A 9070-nucleotide genomic window follows, 5' to 3' on the forward strand; every position below is an offset into this window, starting at 1 on the left:
TCTGGGAGGGGAGGGCACTCTGAAAGTCAGCATAAAATTGAAGTCCCCCAAAACATATCAGAAACATGATCCCTTTAATTTATAGATCTCCTAAAAGGCTGCCAAAAATCAATTATTTTAAGTTGTATATAGTGCAGCCATGGACTGATTCAAGTTCTTTTGAAGTATTTTTAAACAGCCATTGCACAAAGTCATCCTCTTTCCCATATGCAAAAAAATGAATTGAAAACCACAATTTCTCACAGTCACTTTGATCGCGAGAAAAGACACACAGGACTCTGCAAGCAAATCTGAGGCCCCCTGCTAAGTCCTTTAACTGGGTACCTTTACTGTTAGTCCCAAGAATCAGTGTAGCTCTACTGCTCCTGTATTATCTGCCTCTTCTCCCAAAGAGTGAAGAGAAGGTGTTTGAGCCAATAACAGCTTGTGAAAACCAGAGCAAATAGTTATTGGTACTTGTGGGTGGTTAGAGGTTCCCTTTGAAACAGAAGCAGTGGAAAAATCTTTGGTGTGCACTTACTTACCAAGGCCAAAATGAAAGGGGAGAGAGCATCTTGCATGGGGGAAGCCAACGTTATCTCTGTATTGCACAGTGCTGCTATAATAATCTAACAAAAACATTTCAGCAGCCATTCTAAATCACCAGGTAGCATGTTTTGGAATAACCGAGATTAACCCACTTTTCTACCCACTTTGGCCCCATGCATGTAACAATCTCAAAAAGCAGTCCTGACCAGATGATAGACTTACCAAGACTGTAAATCTGGTTCTTGTTTTTGTTTTGGTGCTACTGGAGAGTTGGTAACCAACCTGTGGGTATAAGAGACACCTCTCCACCCATATTGGCCCAGGTCATCAAAGGCATTTTTGGCAGGAACCTAAACAAAGACACTTAAGCACCCACATTCCTGAGATGATGTGGTCCCTTTTACCTTGAAACAAATAGCTTGCATTCTGGCCTTTTCTTTACTCACTACAAGTTTCTTTGCTTTTCTGTGGTTCTGTTAGTCACTTGAGGGTCCAGGCTCATCCTTTTTCCAGTCTCAGCTGAAGAATCCCGAATATGCCCAAGGGCCACATGAAGGCAATGGTGCTCCCCTGGGTGTGGCACATGGCTGTCCTTGACCTATGCAGTAGCATGTGCCTCAGCCATCCATCATGAACTTGACTTCCCTTCTTGCCTATCTTCAAATCTCTGCTCTTCTCTTAAGACACATAAGCTGTGGCTTATCAAAAATACCACCTCAGTGCATTGCAGATGTGTCTCCCCACCCATTCCCCAGTAGATTTGACACTGGACTAGAAGTGTTTCTTTTAGGAATGCTGCATGAAAGCTATTAGCTTTTATATTCAGAGACCATTTAAAGCCAAGGCAAGGCACGCACATTGGCACACACTGCCATGTAACCACACACAACGTGTATGAACTGTGATACTCTATTTGCAAATCAAGAAAGGAATCCTGCTCCTTTTGACTATGCTTGTCCTGCCTCCAGCAGTGCTGCCAGCTTTTGGACTTCAGTTAGGCAGGCTGAGTGACCACAGCTTGTTGCAGCCTCAGCTTGGTTCATTATTGCCTTGTTGGCACTATGCTTCATCAAGACCAATCTCAAGCCCATCAGCTAACCCCATACTTTCTTATCTCACCAGACTCCTTTTTGTATTTAGAGTTACTCCCCTTTGCTAGGAAAACTGGTCTGGATCCACAGCCCTTCATTCAAGAGTCACAACATTTTTCCACAAAGGACCCAGTTTTGTTCTTTCACAAGCATTCAGTTCTCCTCAGCACTCCAAGATCTTGTAGGCAGCAGTCTGGAAATAGCAGGGCTCCTTTGCAGACCACAGCAGGTAAATTTTTTTGTAGTGGGATCATAGAAGCAAGTGGTGGAAGGTATGAAAGGAGCAAAGGGAGCTATGAAACCACAAAGTCCCCCAGAGCATAGACAGCCTGACCCAAGCCAGCTGGAACCCACTACAATACCTCTATGGGCGTGGCTCCCATGTGAGCCAGCCCATTTGATGCTCAGGCTATTGGGGAAAGGGCAATTAGTTTATTCCAAGTCAAAACCGCTGTGTACATCAGGAAGTCAGTGTTCAAATGGTAATTCAGACTCAAGGTAATGTCCTAAGATACATGTAGCCACTGATTTTCATGGGAATTTCACCATGGGACTAGGATTTCATCTCTGGGAGTTTTCATCTTTCCACTTGATTAGCTGGCACCTGAAAGGTGGTCACAGTGCACCTGAAGAGTAGCAGTAATAAGCTGGTCAAGGAGGCTTTGCTGGATGGACACATGGAGACTGCAGTAATTTAACTGGATCAATAGATGGGATTTCATCAGAGAGAGGGGATTCAAATGTCACTTTGAAAATTTCACTTCAATGTGTTCATTTTCTGTTTCAGCTGTGTTGGGAATGGCCTGTAGATTTAAACTCTGACTCAGAGCAGGAGAAATGAGGATCTGTTAATTCTTATGAAAAAATGCCATTCCAGGCCGTAGCCCTAACTTAAATGAATTTGGCATGTTTGGGAGTGGACCATCACTTCCATGATGAAATCAATGGATATAATTTAAGCTTTGGTCAGATGAGGCCTCAAGCTTGCAGACCATGCACCAAATGTTTATTAGTGTTCAGAAGGTCAGATAGGTACTGACTGCAGCACAGTGCTTTCAAAGAGTTTAGTTGTCTTCAGCCAAGGAAGCAATAGGCAACAGTGCTTAAATGTCTTTTCAGGCTCTGAGATTTTCAAAAGTCCGTGTGTTCCCAACTCCCAGTGGCAACAAGGGACCTGGAAGCTTTAAAAATCTGAAGTAGGCACTGATCTGCATCCAGAGGTAGAAAATCTGTCTATGGAAATCTGTCTCTAATTTATCCAGCGGCCCTGTCCTTCCAGGTTGCATTTGGAACCACAAGCACTTCGTACAGAACTACTCTGCAAACTCTACTCCTTTGCATAGCTGTGGGTAAAAAAGGAAGGAAAAAGTATTATGGACCTCAACCGATAGGAAAATGCCAAAAGCAGTGATGTGCTAGCCGGGATGTTAGAAGATGCTATTGTATGCAACAGATACAAAACCGCCTCAAGCCGGGGTAATTACATTTTCCGATTTAAAGGTTTTGCAGATGTGAAGCATCTCACTCTGCTTCCCAGCCTCTGTGTGTCCCCTGTGGAGGATTTGCCCTGCTGCAGATGAAGGAGCCCTTCTAGGCAACATGTCCTGCACGCATGGGCTCAAAGGTGTTGAGTGCTACAGTGTTGGCACCCAACTTGTGTTCCACCCAGGAGACCCAGATGCTGAACTGGGTGCTCATGCATGAGCCTTTGAAACAGAAAATGTATGTGGGCCAGCTCTCGAATGCTTCTGTAGATGTGCCAGCATGTGTGTGGTCCTCTTACAGTCCTACCCAGGCTAGATTTGAGAGGAGGCAGTGTTCTCGCCCAAGAGCATGGATATTTGTGATCCAACCAATTAACTCCGTGTTATTCAGGAGGGTGCTCACAGACAGACAGTGAAATGCTTCTGAAGAGCAAATACCAGAATGCCCTGAGATGCACATGGTGCTGTCTCTGACTCTACCCTCCCACCACCCAGGGCAGAGCATGGGCTTTGGAGCCATCAGTTCTGGGCATCAGGGGTTTTGAAGTAATACTAGGAAAAGGTGGCTGATTCTCCACTCCATTTCACTGGTTGTATGCCAGAGAAACACTGTTAAAGTCAGTGGAGTTGCACTGCAACAAAACCTGATAAAACAGAGCAAGTATCCAGCGTGATATATTTCATGTCGATAAAGTTAATAATGTTAATGTCAACAGAGTGCAGAGCAGCAAGCAGGACTCACCCCTGGACTCTCTGATTTGCTGCAGTAGATCGCACCTTAACCCTGTTATTTTCTTCAAGTTTTTTTACCTTGTAATCTTCCTGGGTATCATCAGAATAAAGTTCACGTCTCAAGTAACTCCTAAAACCCAAGCATATCCCTGTTTAAATATTGGGATTGGGATAAAGAATACCATGCTTAACTGGTATCCTTTGAATTGGGGCACTGTGCATAAAAAGGCCTGCCAGGTTCCCGTCAAAAGGGTTAGCTGAAGACTGAGGGACTGGAAACACTGACTGCAGCCAATTTCTTTTTTCTATTTGTTAATCCACTTTGTCCAAACAATATGAACATTTGGTGCATTTAGCTCTAAATATGTCAAATGCTCCTTCAGGAAAGAACTTCCAAAACCTAAAATCATCTCTTAAGATCAAATTCATTGCCTGAGCTCAAAATTATTCTTCTCTACACAAATAAACACACACACACTTGCGTACTTCCTCTGCACTGCAGGAATTGTCCTGGGATAGCACTGTGCTGTCTGTGGAGCCCTGCTGAAAAGCCTGTCTTTCTGATACTAAAAGAGCGTTACAAATATTAATGCACTGTTGAGAGTGGGGGGAAAAAAACACGAGAATGATTATCCCTAATGTAACAAATCTAAAAATAAATTGGCTTCATTTTCACCTCTTGCAGACCAATGGGGGTAAAACAACTTTAATTAGTGTAACAGGACAATAGGAATGAAATTGGCTTGGTCACAAGATTTTTGCAGGATGACACTGATGGTATTACTATCCAACTTCAAAGATTTGGAAAGATGCAGCTGCTAACACTGGAGAATAGAAACCTGTTTTTCATCAACTAGGCTGGCCTGACAAATTAAGTCTGTGGAGTCATTAGATTAAGATAAGAGCTTATCTCCTAGACTGACATTTATTCAGAGGTTTTTACGCTGCTCAGCTAGTAATTAGTGCAGTTGAATTTTTAACACTGCTTTGTCCAGTCATTTGACAAATTTGAAATATATACAGTTTTGATTAAAAAAATAACTAAAATGTAAGAATACAAAATTATTTGCTTGGAAAGGTTTTAATTTCTGGGAGAGCTGAGAGGATGCTAAAAATCTTCAAGCAGGTCAGAAGTGCGTCTGCTGTTGACTCATTTTCATACACAGATTGAGAGGCCCCTTAAACTAAATTTTTAGGCACTAAGCAGCAGATATCTGTAGCAAATATGTAATTTCTTTCATGCCCATCCATTTTGTAATCGTGCTGCTTTACAGGGGCAGGAATACGGTGAAGGCTGCACTCCTGCTCATTTAAGGTTTGTCTGCCTCCTTCAGCACTCAGGTTGGGATTTCTGGGGGGGGGCAGTTTCAAAAGGATTCTTCCCTCATATGGCTGATTTCATGGGATAAGGTGTATTTTTCCTGTCCTAGTTTTCTTGTAATAACAAATGGATCGTTCCACAGTAAACCAATGCCTTACTTTTGGACATAAGTTTTAACATTGCTTTAGACTAAGAAATCTAATTTTTTTTTCAAACAACTCATTTTGAGTAACTGAAGATCAGAATTGGATTAATAGTGATGAAATGGGTGAGTGTTTATGAACTTTGACAGGTTTGTTACAGCTATATCCTGTGACTGTTGTTATGGTATTTGTTTTGTCAGAAGTGCAACCCACTCAGTGCAACCTTATTACCTTTGGAAATGCACAGGCAAGGGGAGTTCATCATCGTGAATTATGCTTCATCCAACTACTTTATTCCTGTGATTACTGGCTTTCACAAAACCAACAAACAAACAAAAAACCAAACAAACAAAAAAAACACACACACACACACAAAACAAACAAACAAACAAGCAAACAAACAAAAAAACCCACATGGACTCTGGAAAGATGCAGGTGATCTCAGGCTGCCTGTTCGGAACATAGACTGTCCCTCTTAACCTTTGACACCTTATGCCACAACGCCTGAGGTCGGTGGCTCAGGCCCAGGCGGGTGTTTGCAGGGGTGGCTGGCGTTAACACTCGCCTGCACGCTGGAGCCCGACACGGCAGTGGTGGAGCGGGACACAGGCTCTTAGACCAGCTGGGACCAGGGCCTCCATGCTGGATTTTGGTGTCCACTTCTGCGGGTTTGGGTTTTCCTGGTATTTATATGACCTCAAAGCATGAGAGGAGTTAAGCACTTATCTTGTAAGCACAAGAGCTTAGAAGAAGCTTCTTACACTCTTCTGTGGTCCCTTGGATAGGAAGGGAGGCATGAGGCAGGGGGTGACTTCAGAGCTTTGTGTAGCCAGAATTGAAATCTCGCTGCCCGCCACTTTCTGAGACAGGCCCAGGACCTAGACCTGCCCTGATTCCTTTTTCTAGGCAGATGCTTTCAGCTCTTTGTGATGGTAAGACTCTTGATAACTTGCCACTGGAGTTGTGAAACCTTCTATAGTAAATTCAAACTCCATGACAATCACTGCCACTGGACACCCCAGTATCCCTGCTCTGCAGGTGAGACCTCAGCTTGTAGTGCCTAGAGGTGGAGATGGAGACAACATTTGTGTCAATGCTCATAAAATGGCCTGGAAATAAATTTGTGTCGAGCTGAACAACTTGCATCAATCCTCCAAAAGATTCAAGCACTGTTTGGCAGACAAGCTCTATCCAGTCAAAATTTCAGCTGTTAATTCTGCCTTTGCTGTCCGCCAAGTCAAAAATCCCACATAACTCTCAGTGTATAACTCACTTCCTGGCCAGAGTGGCTCAGCAGAGAGAAGTGGAACCTGTTCCTGGACCTTGGGTGAGTGTGAGCAGAAGACCCAGGGAGGAGTGTGGCCTGAACAGAGGGAGGGATTTAAATTCAAGCTCCCCAGGATTTGTGACAGCAGCATCTCTATTTTCCTGGGTTTACTTTTCTGTGTTGTGCGTTGCAACCTAGTACATTGCTACATTCTGCATTACTGCAGAAGCCGGATCATGTCAGCCGTACCCAAACAAGCTTCAGTCTGTTAGGCTCTTAGATACAAGGGGAAAAGTTGCCATCACACCCACACACACATGCAGACACAAAACCAAAGAAAGGCCACACCTTTGGGACAAAAACAACAACAACAAAACCAGCTAATATGAAAATGTTATCGTCTCCTTTTGATGGGCTGTGTAGATAACAGCATACAGGTGTCTTGATGTTGTCTGTCACAGCTGTCCATCAATAGTGTTGGCTCATGGGGCAGTTCCCTGTCCCAAGAGCCATTTCGAACACCTCCTAGCTGCTTGCCTATCCATGGGCTTTTGTCTTGCAGACTGCCGCCATCCTCCTGTACTTCCATGAGAGGTACCATTGACCTGCACCTTTGCCTTGGGCCAACAAGTTAAAGATAACTGCTGCTTAATGGTGCATGCAAAATGAATTATTAGTCTTGGTTCTGGCCCAAGTGTCTGGAGACTGAGACCTTTGCTGGCACCACACAGAAGGCCAAGGGCTGACAGAAGCACTAGCAAAAGAGAAGTCCCAACAGGTCAAGGGAAGGTGCACTGCACGCTAATAAACTCTATTGCTACAAGGAGAACTTTGTTCAGCTTCTGATGCCAGAAAGCATAGCCTGGATTGGCAGGTAAATCTCCCTGAAAATCGCAGAAACAGAGGTTAGAGCACCATATTTTTCTCAGGCTACTTAGTGAATAGTGAGATACTGGAAAAGATAATTGGAGATTTAGCAGCAGGAAGGTGTCACTGGATGGCAGTAACAGTACAACCATGCTTTACCTTCCATTTGCAGTGTCCTGCTCTCAGGTTGGCGATTGCTCTTCAGCATTTGGCCAAGGTCACACAGGTGAGAGCGAATTTTTTTTTACATTTGTAATGTTCCTAAACAACATTTAAAATGAGAGAAAACAGCAATAACTTTTTTTAACTGGCAAATATGTTTTCAGTATCACAGGACAACCACAAAGATGGGGTAAATGCCTCTATTTCTATTTCCTAGATACTTGGAACTTCTGAAATGCAGGTTCAAGGCAGGTTGTGTCGAACATCCAAGCTTGGAGAGGTCTTTCTGGAAAGCTGATGGAAATTATTTGCTCGCATAGTAGTGGTAAGTGAAGTGGTCAGTGATCAGTGCAACTGTTGGAAGGTGGATTCCCTCACACCGTGTGGAAGGCCCTCTCCAATAGCTCAAGCTTCTTCCCATTTTGTTTTCTGTTGTACAGTATTCATTAAACCCTTTGCCATGACATGCGGTTGCCAGTGTGCCAGATCCTGAGCAAATCACATCCTCTGTTCTTCTGTAGCAGATTTGTGAGATAATCTATTATAGATTAATCATTTCAGTCTTACAGTGCAATGTCAGAAATAAATTGGGGTTATGAAGCTGGAGGGGAGCCACTTGGAGGGTGATGTGTTCTCATTGACGCTCCTTATTTGACTTTGAAAACAGTGTTGCCATGAGATTTTTGAAGCTGATTGTTACCCCGTGGAATCCAAATCACAAGGTAAAAATGCTGTGGAGTAAGTTTTCATATCCACAAATATCAGCTCAATGTTGAACTGTAGATGATTTTCAAGCTATTTCCTTCCCTCTCCTCGCAACATGAAGTGTATCTGAGCTGATCCATTACATCTCTTTAGAATAATAGGTGGCAGAAGAATAAAAAGAATAAAATAAAAGCCAACCTTGTTTAAGGACTGAATATCTACTGGAGGTGGAGGTATCCAACCCAGGAAAATAATACAGGCCAGGAATACGGCCAAATATACCATATGAAAATATTAATTTGCATAATTTAAAGTATTTTCTAACATGTTATAAGCTCCCAAATGCCAGGCAGTGAGTAATTTGCTTAGTATTGTAGTCCTTGTTACACTCTCAACTGAATCACAGAGGGTCCTTAGTGTCTCTAAACCAAAGCAGGGGTTAGTGCACAGGGAGAGACTACTGTCTGCCTTAGCTCCCTGGTCTCTTCTGCAAGACAGGAAGATCCACCATCCTCTCTGAAATGGATATGAGCTGAGAAATGCGACATTTAGTTCTACCTGTGCTGCCATGTACCATCCACCTAGACAGCACAGCTTTATCTTGCCATCAGTTATTGAATGCAAGCCTACAGTGACTTCATGACATGCTTTACCTTCCGAAGGATGGCAGAATATTGCGGGGAACACAAGGAATGGAAAAGTACTATTTTTGTTTCAGTTTCTTTTCCTTGGGTGCAAAGTAAATCAAACCAGGCTCCATGCTGAGTGAT

General features: G+C 43.3%; 1 protein-coding gene across 49 annotated transcripts in view; it reads left to right on the forward strand.

The window, feature by feature from the left end:
- The window catches only part of LOC135580042 (uncharacterized), a 494152-nt gene that overhangs the window by 471205 nt on the left and 13877 nt on the right, over nt 1-9070 (forward strand). For 41 of the 49 annotated variants that reach the window (XM_065071243.1, XM_065071198.1, XM_065071196.1 and 38 more), the window contains 2 exons: nt 7606-7659; nt 7813-9070. The exon at nt 7813-9070 is cut by the window's right edge. The gene's annotated coding sequence lies outside the window, so the exon portion shown is untranslated. The remainder of the gene's footprint in view (nt 1-7605; nt 7660-7812) is intronic. The other 8 variants (XM_065071224.1, XM_065071228.1, XM_065071230.1 and 5 more) reach the window with 5 other exon arrangements.

This window comes from Columba livia, chromosome 8 (genome assembly GCF_036013475.1).
Source record: "Columba livia isolate bColLiv1 breed racing homer chromosome 8, bColLiv1.pat.W.v2, whole genome shotgun sequence".
NCBI classification, from domain to species: Eukaryota; Metazoa; Chordata; class Aves; order Columbiformes; family Columbidae; genus Columba; species Columba livia.